At 57.5% G+C, this 19,596-nt stretch overlaps 4 non-coding genes and 2 pseudogenes across 4 annotated transcripts; all 6 read right to left on the reverse strand.

Annotated features, from left to right (window-relative positions):
• Positions 1 to 710: 710 nt before the first annotated feature.
• On the reverse strand, positions 711 to 922 carry LOC140192095 (U2 spliceosomal RNA; annotated as a pseudogene).
• A 4,436-nt stretch (positions 923 to 5,358) lies between these two features.
• On the reverse strand, positions 5,359 to 5,549 carry LOC140192037 (U2 spliceosomal RNA). Its single transcript, XR_011884015.1, has one exon. It is a non-coding gene; the product is annotated as a U2 spliceosomal RNA (small nuclear RNA).
• A 3,075-nt stretch (positions 5,550 to 8,624) lies between these two features.
• LOC140192038 (U2 spliceosomal RNA) lies at positions 8,625 to 8,815 on the reverse strand. Its single transcript, XR_011884016.1, has one exon. It is a non-coding gene; the product is annotated as a U2 spliceosomal RNA (small nuclear RNA).
• A 3,075-nt stretch (positions 8,816 to 11,890) lies between these two features.
• On the reverse strand, positions 11,891 to 12,081 carry LOC140192039 (U2 spliceosomal RNA). Its single transcript, XR_011884017.1, has one exon. It is a non-coding gene; the product is annotated as a U2 spliceosomal RNA (small nuclear RNA).
• Positions 12,082 to 15,154: 3,073 nt separating this feature from the next.
• On the reverse strand, positions 15,155 to 15,345 carry LOC140192040 (U2 spliceosomal RNA). Its single transcript, XR_011884018.1, has one exon. It is a non-coding gene; the product is annotated as a U2 spliceosomal RNA (small nuclear RNA).
• Positions 15,346 to 18,422: 3,077 nt separating this feature from the next.
• On the reverse strand, positions 18,423 to 18,628 carry LOC140192092 (U2 spliceosomal RNA; annotated as a pseudogene).
• Between the last annotated feature and the right edge of the window lie 968 nt (positions 18,629 to 19,596).

A 19,596-nucleotide genomic window follows, 5' to 3' on the forward strand; every position in this document is an offset into this window, starting at 1 on the left:
CTTCCTTCCTTCCTCCCTCCCGTCCGCGTGCCCTGGCTGCTGGCACACTTGAACGAGCCTGCCTGTCCGACAGGCTGGCTGGCTGCTGGTGAAATTGCAGCAGAGCCAGTGACTCGATATCGTTCGTTCCTTCCTTCCTTCCTTCCTTCCTTCCTTCCTTCCTTCCTTCGCCCGCCCGTCCATCCGTCCGTCCGTCCGTCCGTCGCGTCCTCCGTTGGCTTCAAGGAGCAGCTGAGAAGCCTGAGCCTGAGAAGTGGAGCGAGTGTGGCGGGACAGAAAAGGTCTTTCGGCCTGCTCCACTTCACTCTGCTTCTGTGCTTGGTGCAGGCAGCAGCCGAGTGAGCAGGCATCAGAATGAGTGCGCCGGTTGAGCAGTTTGCTTCAGGAATGAATGCCAAGGGGCATCTCTCATGAAGTTGCTGCCTTGCCTGCAGCACCTGATCTGGTTGCAGCCCGGATGTGCACTTGATCTTAGCCAAACGGCCCAGATATGATGCCCGTGCTGTTGTTGAGTTGTCTGCACATTGCGTGAGTGAGTGAGTGAGTGAGCTGTATCGACAGACAGACACAGACACAGGAGAGGTGTAGAGCAAGCAGCTCTCCTCTCTCTCCATGTGCGTGCATGCTTGTCTGTGCTGCTGTGCCGCCGCCGCCGCCTGATGGAGCTTTCGTCGTTTTTCTTTTCTTTGCTACTTTGAAATTCCCCAGAAGGGGAGTGCACCGTTCCCAGAGGCACTGCAATACCGGGTCGATGCGTGGAGTGGACGGAGCAAGCCCCTATTCCATCTCCCTGTTCCAAAAATCAATTTAATATATGGTCCCCAGATAAGGGACGTATCAGATATTAAACTGATAAGAACAGATTTTTTTTTTTTTTTTTTTTTTTTTTATTTCAAAATATACTTTATTCAAAAATAAATATATACAATAAACCATTCAATAACTTTTCATCCTTTACATACGTTTCCATTATACTCAGTAAAATACCCGTGTTTATAGCCACCCACGTGGCACTCCAGTAGTTCAGCTTAGCATCTCATTGTTGAGGGGTATACTCCTCGCCCACCGACCCCTCCCACTCCCACGGGTGGAGAAACCTATACTGTGGTCCTTCCCCACCGGGCCCTTGCGGTGGCTGCACCAAGTTTCAGTGCGTCCCTCAGCACGTACTCCTGCAGCCGAGAGTGTGCCAGTCGGCAGCATTCTCCCACGGACATCTCCATGTGCTGGTAGATGATCAAGTTTCGGGCTGACCAAAGAGCGTCTTTCACCGAGTTGATGATCTGCCAGCAGCACCGGATGTTGGTCTCCGTGTGCGTCCCCGGGAACAGCCCGTAGATCAGAGAGTCCTCTGTCACGCAGCTGCTGGGGATGAAACGTGACACTAGCCCGTCCATCCTCCTCCACACCCTCTTTGCGAACTGGCAGTGTGCAAAGAGGTGGGTCACAGACTCCTCCTCACTGCAGTCCTCCCGTGGGCAGTGGGGTGCGGAGACGACGTTCCGGGCGTACAGGAGGGCTCTGACTGGGAGGGCCCCTCTCACCGCCAGCCAGGCGAGGTCTTGGTGCCTGTTGGTGAGATCTGGCGATGAGGCATTTTGCCAGATGAACTGGACAGTCTGCTCAGGGAACCACCCCACTGTGTCCATCACGTCCTTCTCCTGCAGTGCCTGCAGGACACTTCGTGCCGACCACTGCCTGATGGCCTTGTGGTCAAAGGCGTTCTCCTGGAAGAACTTTGCTACGTGGGATAGGTATGCCGGCAACGACCAGCTGACTGGGGCGTTGCGCGGGAGTGGGGCCAGACCCATCCTTCGCAGCCAGGGCGACAAGTAGAACCTGGGCACATAGTGGTACTTGGTGCCCACATACCTGGGCTCTACACACAACCTGATGCAGCCACATACGAAGCTGGCCATCAGGGTGAGGGCGACATTGGGGACGTTCTTGCCCCCGTTGTCCAGGGACTTGTGCATGGCGGTCCGTCTCACCCGCTCCATCTTGGATCCCCAGACGAATCTGAAGACAGCCCGGGTGATTTCCGAGCTGTAGGAGCGGGGGACGGGCCAGACCTGCGCCAAGTACAGCAGCCCTGAGAGCACCTCACACCTGATGACCAGGTTCTTGCCCGTTATCGACAGGGAGCGCCCTCCCCACAGTCCCAGTTTCTGTTTCACCTTGGCAGTCCGCTCCTGCCAGTTCTTGTTGCACGCCTCAGCCCCTCCGAACCAGATCCCCAACACCTTTACACTTGATCTTAGCCAAAAGGCCGAGAAGCGATGCAGGCGGCCTCTTGAGTCGGCTACATCCTGCCTAGCCTCTGGTGTTTAGATTGAAGCAGGAGGCCTGGCAAAGACCTTGCTGCCCTGGCCCGCTGGCAGCTCTCCCCTAGGTTGTCTGGGATCGGTGGGTGTGCTGGACAGCTGTTGCCTACCTGGTCCGTCCTGAGTGCAACTTGTCAGAGGCTATGTAAAGCTGCCAGTGATCCACCAATCATCTGGGAGTGGGGCCGTACCTACGGGCGCCTACGTCACTGGCACACTGCCTACGTCAAGGCTGCCGGCTTCCTCGGCTGGCTCCCAGGTCGGTCTCAGAGGCTGGCTCAACTTGCACTGCTCTCCTGGTCGTGGGAGGCTGGTCACGCTGTCCTGTCTGCACAAAAGTCTGCAGGGGGAGTGGGAGCAGGCCGCTCGGCCCTTCAAGGGCGTCCCTGCACTCGGCAAAGAGAGCGCGCCTCTCGGCTTTGCGTGCCCCAGCTGGCTGGCGCATCCAGCTGAACGGTCTCCTTCGGAGGCTCTGCCCTCTCCGGGAGGGAGCGAGCGGATGGGACTGCACCGGGCGACAAAGGCAGAGGCCACGTGCGCCGCTCAAGACCGGTTACGAGGTTTGTGGACGTGGCCAAAGTCCGCGGGCAGAAAAGCCTCCTGGCAAGCTTGGGAATAGGAAGATGTCAGCTACAGGTGTGCCTGAGGAGAAACAATGGGTGTGCTCTCCAAGCCGAAGGCTGAAGTGCAGCCATTCACACCTCTGTGCCTTTATTTTGATGTGTGTGGAATTACAATTGTTGAGTGGCTTGAGTTTGTTTCATCTCACAGAAGCTGTAGACTTTGCGTCTGCACAGGCTATCATTGGACACAGTGGTGTCTTCTCCCCTGCTCCCCCACCACCTTTTTTTACCAGGGTGGATGGGGGTGGGTGGGTGTGTGTGTGTGTCTGTCTGTCTCTCTGTGTCTGTCTCTGTCTCTCTCACCCACCGACACAAACACACATGGAATGCTGAGGGATCTGGCAGGGTCGGTCTGTCTCTCTCTCTCACTCACTCAATCTCACACACACACAGAGTCACAGACACACGTGCACACGGGGGTGTGTGGGGGTGGGTGTGTGTGTGTGTTTGTGTGTGTGTGTGTGTCTGTCTCTCTGTGTCTGTCTCTGTCTCTGTCTCTCTCACCCACCGACACAAACACACATGGAATGCTGAGGGATCTGGCAGGGTCTGTCTCTCTCTCTCACTCAATCTCACACACACACAGAGTCACAGACACACGTGCACACGGGGGTGTGTGGGGGTGGGTGTGTGTGTGTGTTTGTGTGTGTGTGTGTGTCTGTCTCTCTGTGTCTGTCTCTGTCTCTGTCTCTCTCACCCACCGACACAAACACACATGGAATGCTGAGGGATCTGGCAGGGTCTGTCTCTCTCTCTCTCACTCACTCACTCACTCACTCACTCACTCACTCACTCACTCAATCTCTCTCTCTCACACACACACACACACACACACAGAGTCACAGACACACGTGCACACGGAGTGCTGAGGGATCTGCCAAGCTGTACAGAGGGCAGTAAAGGGAGAAGGGCCGAGGCCCTTCATTATGCCTCTGTGCTGACGCCTGAGCAGACTGACTGGTTTTGCAGCGGGGTGGGTGCACGGATGTAGAAACAGGAGGGAGGGCACGGCAGGAGGGAAATGTGTCGCGGGCTGACGGCGGCCCTGTGCCCCACTGCTCTGCAGGTGCGTTTTTGGCCGGCATGGCTCAGTGGTGGAGTGGGTGGGCGCGTGTGCGCGCCGTGGAAGGAAAGGGGTACTGATTATGCCTTGGTTGTGAAACAGGAAACGGATCGGCGAAATGCCTGCCGGAGGGAGGCACAGTGCCGTGCGTGAAGCAGGGGCACGTGGACGGATGTGGCAATTGTGGAGACGTGCGCCAAAGCTGGACGCCGAGTAGGTAGGTGTAAGCATGAGACGTTTGAGTGATCTTGGGGTTTGGGACGTGATTCTGAGCGAGGCTAGAGATGCACTGCACTGCCGATGTATATTGGGGAGGTCTGAGTGGGTGGAGTGGGGGGTTGTGCCTCTGCCTTACCTTGAACGGTGGGCGGGGCTTTGGGCCTGGGGCAGGCAGACGCATCAGAGGAGGCCAGGAGGCCAGGCCAGGCCAGGGCAGGGCAGGTAGGCAGAGTTTTGCTGATGCTATGGCTAGGTGGTGATGCTTGTAGCTGGTCTGTCTGTCTGGGCAGGAGAGCAGCAGTCTTGGCAGTCTGGTGCAGGCGGGGAGGATGCAGGGTGCAGGAGCACCGGGCCCTGTTGTGCCGGCGGCGGCGGCGCCCCGTTGCTCTGTAGCCGGGCTCCATCGGATGCCTCCCTCCCTTCCTTCCTTCCTCCCTCCCGTCCGCGTGCCCTGGCTGCTGGCACACTTGAACGAGCCTGCCTGTCCGACAGGCTGGCTGGCTGCTGGTGAAATTGCAGCAGAGCCAGTGACTCGATATCGTTCGTTCCTTCCTTCCTTCCTTCCTTCCTTCCTTCCTTCCTTCCTTCGCCCGCCCGTCCATCCGTCCGTCCGTCCGTCCGTCGCGTCCTCCGTTGGCTTCAAGGAGCAGCTGAGAAGCCTGAGCCTGAGAAGTGGAGCGAGTGTGGCGGGACAGAAAAGGTCTTTCGGCCTGCTCCACTTCACTCTGCTTCTGTGCTTGGTGCAGGCAGCAGCCGAGTGAGCAGGCATCAGAATGAGTGCGCCGGTTGAGCAGTTTGCTTCAGGAATGAATGCCAAGGGGCATCTCTCATGAAGTTGCTGCCTTGCCTGCAGCACCTGATCTGGTTGCAGCCCGGATGTGCACTTGATCTTAGCCAAACGGCCCAGATATGATGCCCGTGCTGTTGTTGAGTTGTCTGCACATTGCGTGAGTGAGTGAGTGAGTGAGCTGTATCGACAGACAGACACAGACACAGGAGAGGTGTAGAGCAAGCAGCTCTCCTCTCTCTCCATGTGCGTGCATGCTTGTCTGTGCTGCTGTGCCGCCGCCGCCGCCTGATGGAGCTTTCGTCGTTTTTCTTTTCTTTGCTACTTTGAAATTCCCCAGAAGGGGAGTGCACCGTTCCCAGAGGCACTGCAATACCGGGTCGATGCGTGGAGTGGACGGAGCAAGCCCCTATTCCATCTCCCTGTTCCAAAAATCAATTTAATATATGGTCCCCAGATAAGGGACGTATCAGATATTAAACTGATAAGAACAGATACTACACTTGATCTTAGCCAAAAGGCCGAGAAGCGATGCAGGCGGCCTCTTGAGTCGGCTACATCCTGCCTAGCCTCTGGTGTTTAGATTGAAGCAGGAGGCCTGGCAAAGACCTTGCTGCCCTGGCCCGCTGGCAGCTCTCCCCTAGGTTGTCTGGGATCGGTGGGTGTGCTGGACAGCTGTTGCCTACCTGGTCCGTCCTGAGTGCAACTTGTCAGAGGCTATGTAAAGCTGCCAGTGATCCACCAATCATCTGGGAGTGGGGCCGTACCTACGGGCGCCTACGTCACTGGCACACTGCCTACGTCAAGGCTGCCGGCTTCCTCGGCTGGCTCCCAGGTCGGTCTCAGAGGCTGGCTCAACTTGCACTGCTCTCCTGGTCGTGGGAGGCTGGTCACGCTGTCCTGTCTGCACAAAAGTCTGCAGGGGGAGTGGGAGCAGGCCGCTCGGCCCTTCAAGGGCGTCCCTGCACTCGGCAAAGAGAGCGCGCCTCTCGGCTTTGCGTGCCCCAGCTGGCTGGCGCATCCAGCTGAACGGTCTCCTTCGGAGGCTCTGCCCTCTCCGGGAGGGAGCGAGCGGATGGGACTGCACCGGGCGACAAAGGCAGAGGCCACGTGCGCCGCTCAAGACCGGTTACGAGGTTTGTGGACGTGGCCAAAGTCCGCGGGCAGAAAAGCCTCCTGGCAAGCTTGGGAATAGGAAGATGTCAGCTACAGGTGTGCCTGAGGAGAAACAATGGGTGTGCTCTCCAAGCCGAAGGCTGAAGTGCAGCCATTCACACCTCTGTGCCTTTATTTTGATGTGTGTGGAATTACAATTGTTGAGTGGCTTGAGTTTGTTTCATCTCACAGAAGCTGTAGACTTTGCGTCTGCACAGGCTATCATTGGACACAGTGGTGTCTTCTCCCCTGCTCCCCCACCACCTTTTTTTACCAGGGTGGATGGGGGTGGGTGGGTGTGTGTGTGTGTCTGTCTGTCTCTCTGTGTCTGTCTCTGTCTCTCTCACCCACCGACACAAACACACATGGAATGCTGAGGGATCTGGCAGGGTCGGTCTGTCTCTCTCTCTCACTCACTCAATCTCACACACACACAGAGTCACAGACACACGTGCACACGGGGGTGTGTGGGGGTGGGTGTGTGTGTGTGTTTGTGTGTGTGTGTGTGTCTGTCTCTCTGTGTCTGTCTCTGTCTCTGTCTCTCTCACCCACCGACACAAACACACATGGAATGCTGAGGGATCTGGCAGGGTCTGTCTCTCTCTCTCACTCAATCTCACACACACACAGAGTCACAGACACACGTGCACACGGGGGTGTGTGGGGGTGGGTGTGTGTGTGTGTTTGTGTGTGTGTGTGTGTCTGTCTCTCTGTGTCTGTCTCTGTCTCTGTCTCTCTCACCCACCGACACAAACACACATGGAATGCTGAGGGATCTGGCAGGGTCTGTCTCTCTCTCTCTCACTCACTCACTCACTCACTCACTCACTCACTCACTCACTCAATCTCTCTCTCTCACACACACACACACACACACAGAGTCACAGACACACGTGCACACGGAGTGCTGAGGGATCTGCCAAGCTGTACAGAGGGCAGTAAAGGGAGAAGGGCCGAGGCCCTTCATTATGCCTCTGTGCTGACGCCTGAGCAGACTGACTGGTTTTGCAGCGGGGTGGGTGCACGGATGTAGAAACAGGAGGGAGGGCACGGCAGGAGGGAAATGTGTCGCGGGCTGACGGCGGCCCTGTGCCCCACTGCTCTGCAGGTGCGTTTTTGGCCGGCATGGCTCAGTGGTGGAGTGGGTGGGCGCGTGTGCGCGCCGTGGAAGGAAAGGGGTACTGATTATGCCTTGGTTGTGAAACAGGAAACGGATCGGCGAAATGCCTGCCGGAGGGAGGCACAGTGCCGTGCGTGAAGCAGGGGCACGTGGACGGATGTGGCAATTGTGGAGACGTGCGCCAAAGCTGGACGCCGAGTAGGTAGGTGTAAGCATGAGACGTTTGAGTGATCTTGGGGTTTGGGACGTGATTCTGAGCGAGGCTAGAGATGCACTGCACTGCCGATGTATATTGGGGAGGTCTGAGTGGGTGGAGTGGGGGGTTGTGCCTCTGCCTTACCTTGAACGGTGGGCGGGGCTTTGGGCCTGGGGCAGGCAGACGCATCAGAGGAGGCCAGGAGGCCAGGCCAGGCCAGGGCAGGGCAGGTAGGCAGAGTTTTGCTGATGCTATGGCTAGGTGGTGATGCTTGTAGCTGGTCTGTCTGTCTGGGCAGGAGAGCAGCAGTCTTGGCAGTCTGGTGCAGGCGGGGAGGATGCAGGGTGCAGGAGCACCGGGCCCTGTTGTGCCGGCGGCGGCGGCGCCCCGTTGCTCTGTAGCCGGGCTCCATCGGATGCCTCCCTCCCTTCCTTCCTTCCTCCCTCCCGTCCGCGTGCCCTGGCTGCTGGCACACTTGAACGAGCCTGCCTGTCCGACAGGCTGGCTGGCTGCTGGTGAAATTGCAGCAGAGCCAGTGACTCGATATCGTTCGTTCCTTCCTTCCTTCCTTCCTTCCTTCCTTCCTTCCTTCCTTCGCCCGCCCGTCCATCCGTCCGTCCGTCCGTCCGTCGCGTCCTCCGTTGGCTTCAAGGAGCAGCTGAGAAGCCTGAGCCTGAGAAGTGGAGCGAGTGTGGCGGGACAGAAAAGGTCTTTCGGCCTGCTCCACTTCACTCTGCTTCTGTGCTTGGTGCAGGCAGCAGCCGAGTGAGCAGGCATCAGAATGAGTGCGCCGGTTGAGCAGTTTGCTTCAGGAATGAATGCCAAGGGGCATCTCTCATGAAGTTGCTGCCTTGCCTGCAGCACCTGATCTGGTTGCAGCCCGGATGTGCACTTGATCTTAGCCAAACGGCCCAGATATGATGCCCGTGCTGTTGTTGAGTTGTCTGCACATTGCGTGAGTGAGTGAGTGAGTGAGCTGTATCGACAGACAGACACAGACACAGGAGAGGTGTAGAGCAAGCAGCTCTCCTCTCTCTCCATGTGCGTGCATGCTTGTCTGTGCTGCTGTGCCGCCGCCGCCGCCTGATGGAGCTTTCGTCGTTTTTCTTTTCTTTGCTACTTTGAAATTCCCCAGAAGGGGAGTGCACCGTTCCCAGAGGCACTGCAATACCGGGTCGATGCGTGGAGTGGACGGAGCAAGCCCCTATTCCATCTCCCTGTTCCAAAAATCAATTTAATATATGGTCCCCAGATAAGGGACGTATCAGATATTAAACTGATAAGAACAGATACTACACTTGATCTTAGCCAAAAGGCCGAGAAGCGATGCAGGCGGCCTCTTGAGTCGGCTACATCCTGCCTAGCCTCTGGTGTTTAGATTGAAGCAGGAGGCCTGGCAAAGACCTTGCTGCCCTGGCCCGCTGGCAGCTCTCCCCTAGGTTGTCTGGGATCGGTGGGTGTGCTGGACAGCTGTTGCCTACCTGGTCCGTCCTGAGTGCAACTTGTCAGAGGCTATGTAAAGCTGCCAGTGATCCACCAATCATCTGGGAGTGGGGCCGTACCTACGGGCGCCTACGTCACTGGCACACTGCCTACGTCAAGGCTGCCGGCTTCCTCGGCTGGCTCCCAGGTCGGTCTCAGAGGCTGGCTCAACTTGCACTGCTCTCCTGGTCGTGGGAGGCTGGTCACGCTGTCCTGTCTGCACAAAAGTCTGCAGGGGGAGTGGGAGCAGGCCGCTCGGCCCTTCAAGGGCGTCCCTGCACTCGGCAAAGAGAGCGCGCCTCTCGGCTTTGCGTGCCCCAGCTGGCTGGCGCATCCAGCTGAACGGTCTCCTTCGGAGGCTCTGCCCTCTCCGGGAGGGAGCGAGCGGATGGGACTGCACCGGGCGACAAAGGCAGAGGCCACGTGCGCCGCTCAAGACCGGTTACGAGGTTTGTGGACGTGGCCAAAGTCCGCGGGCAGAAAAGCCTCCTGGCAAGCTTGGGAATAGGAAGATGTCAGCTACAGGTGTGCCTGAGGAGAAACAATGGGTGTGCTCTCCAAGCCGAAGGCTGAAGTGCAGCCATTCACACCTCTGTGCCTTTATTTTGATGTGTGTGGAATTACAATTGTTGAGTGGCTTGAGTTTGTTTCATCTCACAAAAGCTGTAGACTTTGCGTCTGCACAGGCTATCATTGGACACAGTGGTGTCTTCTCCCCTGCTCCCCCACCACCTTTTTTTACCAGGGTGGATGGGGGTGGGTGGGTGTGTGTGTGTGTCTGTCTGTCTCTCTGTGTCTGTCTCTGTCTCTCTCACCCACCGACACAAACACACATGGAATGCTGAGGGATCTGGCAGGGTCGGTCTGTCTCTCTCTCTCACTCACTCAATCTCACACACACACAGAGTCACAGACACACGTGCACACGGGGGTGTGTGGGGGTGGGTGTGTGTGTGTGTTTGTGTGTGTGTGTGTGTCTGTCTCTCTGTGTCTGTCTCTGTCTCTGTCTCTCTCACCCACCGACACAAACACACATGGAATGCTGAGGGATCTGGCAGGGTCTGTCTCTCTCTCTCACTCAATCTCACACACACACAGAGTCACAGACACACGTGCACACGGGGGTGTGTGGGGGTGGGTGTGTGTGTGTGTTTGTGTGTGTGTGTGTGTCTGTCTCTCTGTGTCTGTCTCTGTCTCTGTCTCTCTCACCCACCGACACAAACACACATGGAATGCTGAGGGATCTGGCAGGGTCTGTCTCTCTCTCTCTCACTCACTCACTCACTCACTCACTCACTCACTCACTCACTCAATCTCTCTCTCTCACACACACACACACACACACAGAGTCACAGACACACGTGCACACGGAGTGCTGAGGGATCTGCCAAGCTGTACAGAGGGCAGTAAAGGGAGAAGGGCCGAGGCCCTTCATTATGCCTCTGTGCTGACGCCTGAGCAGACTGACTGGTTTTGCAGCGGGGTGGGTGCACGGATGTAGAAACAGGAGGGAGGGCACGGCAGGAGGGAAATGTGTCGCGGGCTGACGGCGGCCCTGTGCCCCACTGCTCTGCAGGTGCGTTTTTGGCCGGCATGGCTCAGTGGTGGAGTGGGTGGGCGCGTGTGCGCGCCGTGGAAGGAAAGGGGTACTGATTATGCCTTGGTTGTGAAACAGGAAACGGATCGGCGAAATGCCTGCCGGAGGGAGGCACAGTGCCGTGCGTGAAGCAGGGGCACGTGGACGGATGTGGCAATTGTGGAGACGTGCGCCAAAGCTGGACGCCGAGTAGGTAGGTGTAAGCATGAGACGTTTGAGTGATCTTGGGGTTTGGGACGTGATTCTGAGCGAGGCTAGAGATGCACTGCACTGCCGATGTATATTGGGGAGGTCTGAGTGGGTGGAGTGGGGGGTTGTGCCTCTGCCTTACCTTGAACGGTGGGCGGGGCTTTGGGCCTGGGGCAGGCAGACGCATCAGAGGAGGCCAGGAGGCCAGGCCAGGCCAGGGCAGGGCAGGTAGGCAGAGTTTTGCTGATGCTATGGCTAGGTGGTGATGCTTGTAGCTGGTCTGTCTGTCTGGGCAGGAGAGCAGCAGTCTTGGCAGTCTGGTGCAGGCGGGGAGGATGCAGGGTGCAGGAGCACCGGGCCCTGTTGTGCCGGCGGCGGCGGCGCCCCGTTGCTCTGTAGCCGGGCTCCATCGGATGCCTCCCTCCCTTCCTTCCTTCCTCCCTCCCGTCCGCGTGCCCTGGCTGCTGGCACACTTGAACGAGCCTGCCTGTCCGACAGGCTGGCTGGCTGCTGGTGAAATTGCAGCAGAGCCAGTGACTCGATATCGTTCGTTCCTTCCTTCCTTCCTTCCTTCCTTCCTTCCTTCCTTCCTTCGCCCGCCCGTCCATCCGTCCGTCCGTCCGTCCGTCGCGTCCTCCGTTGGCTTCAAGGAGCAGCTGAGAAGCCTGAGCCTGAGAAGTGGAGCGAGTGTGGCGGGACAGAAAAGGTCTTTCGGCCTGCTCCACTTCACTCTGCTTCTGTGCTTGGTGCAGGCAGCAGCCGAGTGAGCAGGCATCAGAATGAGTGCGCCGGTTGAGCAGTTTGCTTCAGGAATGAATGCCAAGGGGCATCTCTCATGAAGTTGCTGCCTTGCCTGCAGCACCTGATCTGGTTGCAGCCCGGATGTGCACTTGATCTTAGCCAAACGGCCCAGATATGATGCCCGTGCTGTTGTTGAGTTGTCTGCACATTGCGTGAGTGAGTGAGTGAGTGAGCTGTATCGACAGACAGACACAGACACAGGAGAGGTGTAGAGCAAGCAGCTCTCCTCTCTCTCCATGTGCGTGCATGCTTGTCTGTGCTGCTGTGCCGCCGCCGCCGCCTGATGGAGCTTTCGTCGTTTTTCTTTTCTTTGCTACTTTGAAATTCCCCAGAAGGGGAGTGCACCGTTCCCAGAGGCACTGCAATACCGGGTCGATGCGTGGAGTGGACGGAGCAAGCCCCTATTCCATCTCCCTGTTCCAAAAATCAATTTAATATATGGTCCCCAGATAAGGGACGTATCAGATATTAAACTGATAAGAACAGATACTACACTTGATCTTAGCCAAAAGGCCGAGAAGCGATGCAGGCGGCCTCTTGAGTCGGCTACATCCTGCCTAGCCTCTGGTGTTTAGATTGAAGCAGGAGGCCTGGCAAAGACCTTGCTGCCCTGGCCCGCTGGCAGCTCTCCCCTAGGTTGTCTGGGATCGGTGGGTGTGCTGGACAGCTGTTGCCTACCTGGTCCGTCCTGAGTGCAACTTGTCAGAGGCTATGTAAAGCTGCCAGTGATCCACCAATCATCTGGGAGTGGGGCCGTACCTACGGGCGCCTACGTCACTGGCACACTGCCTACGTCAAGGCTGCCGGCTTCCTCGGCTGGCTCCCAGGTCGGTCTCAGAGGCTGGCTCAACTTGCACTGCTCTCCTGGTCGTGGGAGGCTGGTCACGCTGTCCTGTCTGCACAAAAGTCTGCAGGGGGAGTGGGAGCAGGCCGCTCGGCCCTTCAAGGGCGTCCCTGCACTCGGCAAAGAGAGCGCGCCTCTCGGCTTTGCGTGCCCCAGCTGGCTGGCGCATCCAGCTGAACGGTCTCCTTCGGAGGCTCTGCCCTCTCCGGGAGGGAGCGAGCGGATGGGACTGCACCGGGCGACAAAGGCAGAGGCCACGTGCGCCGCTCAAGACCGGTTACGAGGTTTGTGGACGTGGCCAAAGTCCGCGGGCAGAAAAGCCTCCTGGCAAGCTTGGGAATAGGAAGATGTCAGCTACAGGTGTGCCTGAGGAGAAACAATGGGTGTGCTCTCCAAGCCGAAGGCTGAAGTGCAGCCATTCACACCTCTGTGCCTTTATTTTGATGTGTGTGGAATTACAATTGTTGAGTGGCTTGAGTTTGTTTCATCTCACAGAAGCTGTAGACTTTGCGTCTGCACAGGCTATCATTGGACACAGTGGTGTCTTCTCCCCTGCTCCCCCACCACCTTTTTTTACCAGGGTGGATGGGGGTGGGTGGGTGTGTGTGTGTGTCTGTCTGTCTCTCTGTGTCTGTCTCTGTCTCTCTCACCCACCGACACAAACACACATGGAATGCTGAGGGATCTGGCAGGGTCGGTCTGTCTCTCTCTCTCACTCACTCAATCTCACACACACACAGAGTCACAGACACACGTGCACACGGGGGTGTGTGGGGGTGGGTGTGTGTGTGTGTTTGTGTGTGTGTGTGTGTCTGTCTCTCTGTGTCTGTCTCTGTCTCTGTCTCTCTCACCCACCGACACAAACACACATGGAATGCTGAGGGATCTGGCAGGGTCTGTCTCTCTCTCTCACTCAATCTCACACACACACAGAGTCACAGACACACGTGCACACGGGGGTGTGTGGAGGTGGGTGGGTGTGTGTGTGTGTGTGTGTGTGTGTGTCTGTCTGTCTCTCTGTCTCTGTCTCTGTCTCTCTCACCCACCGACACAAACACACATGGAATGCTGAGGGATCTGGCAGGGTCTGTCTCTCTCTCTCTCACTCACTCACTCACTCACTCACTCACTCACTCACTCACTCAATCTCTCTCTCTCACACACACACACACACACACAGAGTCACAGACACACGTGCACACGGAGTGCTGAGGGATCTGCCAAGCTGTACAGAGGGCAGTAAAGGGAGAAGGGCCGAGGCCCTTCATTATGCCTCTGTGCTGACGCCTGAGCAGACTGACTGGTTTTGCAGCGGGGTGGGTGCACGGATGTAGAAACAGGAGGGAGGGCACGGCAGGAGGGAAATGTGTCGCGGGCTGACGGCGGCCCTGTGCCCCACTGCTCTGCAGGTGCGTTTTTGGCCGGCATGGCTCAGTGGTGGAGTGGGTGGGCGCGTGTGCGCGCCGTGGAAGGAAAGGGGTACTGATTATGCCTTGGTTGTGAAACAGGAAACGGATCGGCGAAATGCCTGCCGGAGGGAGGCACAGTGCCGTGCGTGAAGCAGGGGCACGTGGACGGATGTGGCAATTGTGGAGACGTGCGCCAAAGCTGGACGCCGAGTAGGTAGGTGTAAGCATGAGACGTTTGAGTGATCTTGGGGTTTGGGACGTGATTCTGAGCGAGGCTAGAGATGCACTGCACTGCCGATGTATATTGGGGAGGTCTGAGTGGGTGGAGTGGGGGGTTGTGCCTCTGCCTTACCTTGAACGGTGGGCGGGGCTTTGGGCCTGGGGCAGGCAGACGCATCAGAGGAGGCCAGGAGGCCAGGCCAGGCCAGGGCAGGGCAGGTAGGCAGAGTTTTGCTGATGCTATGGCTAGGTGGTGATGCTTGTAGCTGGTCTGTCTGTCTGGGCAGGAGAGCAGCAGTCTTGGCAGTCTGGTGCAGGCGGGGAGGATGCAGGGTGCAGGAGCACCGGGCCCTGTTGTGCCGGCGGCGGCGGCGCCCCGTTGCTCTGTAGCCGGGCTCCATCGGATGCCTCCCTCCCTTCCTTCCTTCCTCCCTCCCGTCCGCGTGCCCTGGCTGCTGGCACACTTGAACGAGCCTGCCTGTCCGACAGGCTGGCTGGCTGCTGGTGAAATTGCAGCAGAGCCAGTGACTCGATATCATTCGTTCCTTCCTTCCTTCCTTCCTTCCTTCCTTCCTTCCTTCCTTCGCCCGCCCGTCCATCCGTCCGTCCGTCCGTCCGTCGCGTCCTCCGTTGGCTTCAAGGAGCAGCTGAGAAGCCTGAGCCTGAGAAGTGGAGCGAGTGTGGCGGGACAGAAAAGGTCTTTCGGCCTGCTCCACTTCACTCTGCTTCTGTGCTTGGTGCAGGCAGCAGCCGAGTGAGCAGGCATCAGAATGAGTGCGCCGGTTGAGCAGTTTGCTTCAGGAATGAATGCCAAGGGGCATCTCTCATGAAGTTGCTGCCTTGCCTGCAGCACCTGATCTGGTTGCAGCCCGGATGTGCACTTGATCTTAGCCAAACGGCCCAGATATGATGCCCGTGCTGTTGTTGAGTTGTCTGCACATTGCGTGAGTGAGTGAGTGAGTGAGCTGTATCGACAGACAGACACAGACACAGGAGAGGTGTAGAGCAAGCAGCTCTCCTCTCTCTCCATGTGCGTGCATGCTTGTCTGTGCTGCTGTGCCGCCGCCGCCGCCTGATGGAGCTTTCGTCGTTTTTCTTTTCTTTGCTACTTTGAAATTCCCCAGAAGGGGAGTGCACCGTTCCCAGAGGCACTGCAATACCGGGTCGATGCGTGGAGTGGACGGAGCAAGCCCCTATTCCATCTCCCTGTTCCAAAAATCAATTTAATATATGGTCCCCAGATAAGGGACGTATCAGATATTAAACTGATAAGAACAGATACTACACTTGATCTTAGCCAAAAGGCCGAGAAGCGATGCAGGCGGCCTCTTGAGTCGGCTACATCCTGCCTAGCCTCTGGTGTTTAGATTGAAGCAGGAGGCCTGGCAAAGACCTTGCTGCCCTGGCCCGCTGGCAGCTCTCCCCTAGGTTGTCTGGGATCGGTGGGTGTGCTGGACAGCTGTTGCCTACCTGGTCCGTCCTGAGTGCAACTTGTCAGAGGCTATGTAAAGCTGCCAGTGATCCACCAATCATCTGGGAGTGGGGCCGTACCTACGGGCGCCTACGTCACTGGCACACTGCCTACGTCAAGGCTGCCGGCTTCCTCGGCTGGCTCCCAGGTCGGTCTCAGAGGCTGGCTCAACTTGCACTGCTCTCCTGGTCGTGGGAGGCTGGTCACGCTGTCCTGTCTGCACAAAAGTCTGCAGGGGGAGTGGGAGCAGGCCGCTCGGCCCTTCAAGGGCGTCCCTGCACTCGGCAAAGAGAGCGCGCCTCTCGGCTTTGCGTGCCCCAGCTGGCTGGCGCATCCAGCTGAACGGTCTCCTTCGGAGGCTCTGCCCTCTCCGGGAGGGAGCGAGCGGATGGGACTGCACCGGGCGACAAAGGCAGAGGCCACGTGCGCCGCTCAAGACCGGTTACGAGGTTTGTGGACGTGGCCAAAGTCCGCGGGCAGAAAAGCCTCCTGGCAAGCTTGGGAATAGGAAGATGTCAGCTACAGGTGTGCCTGAGGAGAAACAATGGGTGTGCTCTCCAAGCCGAAGGCTGAAGTGCAGCCATTCACACCTCTGTGCCTTTATTTTGATGTGTGTGGAATTACAATTGTTGAGTGGCTTGAGTTTGTTTCATCTCACAGAAGCTGTAGACTTTGCGTCTGCACAGGCTATCATTGGACACAGTGGTGTCTTCTCCCCTGCTCCCCCACCACCTTTTTTTACCAGGGTGGATGGGGGTGGGTGGGTGTGTGTGTGTGTCTGTCTGTCTCTCTGTGTCTGTCTCTGTCTCTCTCACCCACCGACACAAACACACATGGAATGCTGAGGGATCTGGCAGGGTCGGTCTGTCTCTCTCTCTCACTCACTCAATCTCACACACACACAGAGTCACAGACACACGTGCACACGGGGGTGTGTGGGGGTGGGTGTGTGTGTGTGTTTGTGTGTGTGTGTGTGTCTGTCTCTCTGTGTCTGTCTCTGTCTCTGTCTCTCTCACCCACCGACACAAACACACATGGAATGCTGAGGGATCTGGCAGGGTCTGTCTCTCTCTCTCACTCAATCTCACACACACACAGAGTCACAGACACACGTGCACACGGGGGTGTGTGGAGGTGGGTGGGTGTGTGTGTGTGTGTGTGTGTGTGTGTCTGTCTGTCTCTCTGTCTCTGTCTCTGTCTCTCTCACCCACCGACACAAACACACATGGAATGCTGAGGGATCTGGCAGGGTCTGTCTCTCTCTCTCTCACTCACTCACTCACTCACTCACTCACTCACTCACTCACTCAATCTCTCTCTCTCACACACACACACACACACACAGAGTCACAGACACACGTGCACACGGAGTGCTGAGGGATCTGCCAAGCTGTACAGAGGGCAGTAAAGGGAGAAGGGCCGAGGCCCTTCATTATGCCTCTGTGCTGACGCCTGAGCAGACTGACTGGTTTTGCAGCGGGGTGGGTGCACGGATGTAGAAACAGGAGGGAGGGCACGGCAGGAGGGAAATGTGTCGCGGGCTGACGGCGGCCCTGTGCCCCACTGCTCTGCAGGTGCGTTTTTGGCCGGCATGGCTCAGTGGTGGAGTGGGTGGGCGCGTGTGCGCGCCGTGGAAGGAAAGGGGTACTGATTATGCCTTGGTTGTGAAACAGGAAACGGATCGGCGAAATGCCTGCCGGAGGGAGGCACAGTGCCGTGCGTGAAGCAGGGGCACGTGGACGGATGTGGCAATTGTGGAGACGTGCGCCAAAGCTGGACGCCGAGTAGGTAGGTGTAAGCATGAGACGTTTGAGTGATCTTGGGGTTTGGGACGTGATTCTGAGCGAGGCTAGAGATGCACTGCACTGCCGATGTATATTGGGGAGGTCTGAGTGGGTGGAGTGGGGGGTTGTGCCTCTGCCTTACCTTGAACGGTGGGCGGGGCTTTGGGCCTGGGGCAGGCAGACGCATCAGAGGAGGCCAGGAGGCCAGGCCAGGCCAGGGCAGGGCAGGTAGGCAGAGTTTTGCTGATGCTATGGCTAGGTGGTGATGCTTGTAGCTGGTCTGTCTGTCTGGGCAGGAGAGCAGCAGTCTTGGCAGTCTGGTGCAGGCGGGGAGGATGCAGGGTGCAGGAGCACCGGGCCCTGTTGTGCCGGCGGCGGCGGCGCCCCGTTGCTCTGTAGCCGGGCTCCATCGGATGCCTCCCTCCCTTCCTTCCTTCCTCCCTCCCGTCCGCGTGCCCTGGCTGCTGGCACACTTGAACGAGCCTGCCTGTCCGACAGGCTGGCTGGCTGCTGGTGAAATTGCAGCAGAGCCAGTGACTCGATATCGTTCGTTCCTTCCTTCCTTCCTTCCTTCCTTCCTTCCTTCCTTCCTTCCTTCGCCCGCCCGTCCATCCGTCCGTCCGTCCGTCCGTCGCGTCCTCCGTTGGCTTCAAGGAGCAGCTGAGAAGCCTGAGCCTGAGAAGTGGAGCGAGTGTGGCGGGACAGAAAAGGTCTTTCGGCCTGCTCCACTTCACTCTGCTTCTGTGCTTGGTGCAGGCAGCAGCCGAGTGAGCAGGCATCAGAATGAGTGCGCCGGTTGAGCAGTTTGCTTCAGGAATGAATGCCAAGGGGCATCTCTCATGAAGTTGCTGCCTTGCCTGCAGCACCTGATCTGGTTGCAGCCCGGATGTGCACTTGATCTTAGCCAAACGGCCCAGATATGATGCCCGTGCTGTTGTTGAGTTGTCTGCACATTGCGTGAGTGAGTGAGTGAGTGAGCTGTATCGACAGACAGACACAGACACAGGAGAGGTGTAGAGCAAGCAGCTCTCCTCTCTCTCCATGTGCGTGCATGCTTGTCTGTGCTGCTGTGCCGCCGCCGCCGCCTGATGGAGCTTTCGTCGTTTTTCTTTTCTTTGCTACTTTGAAATTCCCCAGAAGGGGAGTGCACCGTTCCCAGAGGCACTGCAATACCGGGTCGATGCGTGGAGTGGACGGAGCAAGCCCCTATTCCATCTCCCTGTTCCAAAAATCAATTTAATATATGGTCCCCAGATAAGGGACGTATCAGATATTAAACTGATAAGAACAGATTTTTTTTTTTTTTTTTTTTATTTCAAAATATACTTTATTCAAAAATAAATATATACAATAAACCATTCAATAACTTTTCATCCTTTACATACGTTTCCATTATACTCAGTAAAATACCCGTGTTTATAGCCACCCACGTGGCACTCCAGTAGTTCAGCTTAGCATCTCATTGTTGAGGGGTATACTCCTCGCCCACCGACCCCTCCCACTCCCACGGGTGGAGAAACCTATACTGTGGTCCTTCCCCACCGGGCCCTTGCGGTGGCTGCACCAAGTTTCAGTGCGTCCCTCAGCACGTACTCCTGCAGCCGAGAGTGTGCCAGTCGGCAGCATTCTCCCACGGACATCTCCATGTGCTGGTAGATGATCAAGTTTCGGGCTGACCAAAGAGCGTCTTTCACCGAGTTGATGATCTGCCAGCAGCACCGGATGTTGGTCTCCGTGTGCGTCCCCGGGAACAGCCCGTAGATCAGAGAGTCCTCTGTCACGCAGCTGCTGGGGATGAAACGTGACACTAGCCCGTCCATCCTCCTCCACACCCTCTTTGCGAACTGGCAGTGTGCAAAGAGGTGGGTCACAGACTCCTCCTCACTGCAGTCCTCCCGTGGGCAGTGGGGTGCGGAGACGACGTTCCGGGCGTACAGGAGGGCTCTGACTGGGAGGGCCCCTCTCACCGCCAGCCAGGCGAGGTCTTGGTGCCTGTTGGTGAGATCTGGCGATGAGGCATTTTGCCAGATGAACTGGACAGTCTGCTCAGGGAACCACCCCACTGTGTCCATCACGTCCTTCTCCTGCAGTGCCTGCAGGACACTTCGTGCCGACCACTGCCTGATGGCCTTGTGGTCAAAGGCGTTCTCCTGGAAGAACTTTGCTACGTGGGATAGGTATGCCGGCAACGACCAGCTGACTGGGGCGTTGCGCGGGAGTGGGGCCAGACCCATCCTTCGCAGCCAGGGCGACAAGTAGAACCTGGGCACATAGTGGTACTTGGTGCCCACATACCTGGGCTCTACACACAAC

Source organism: Mobula birostris, assembly GCF_030028105.1.
Source record: "Mobula birostris isolate sMobBir1 chromosome 11 unlocalized genomic scaffold, sMobBir1.hap1 SUPER_11_unloc_1, whole genome shotgun sequence".
Classification (NCBI taxonomy): domain Eukaryota; kingdom Metazoa; phylum Chordata; class Chondrichthyes; order Myliobatiformes; family Myliobatidae; genus Mobula; species Mobula birostris.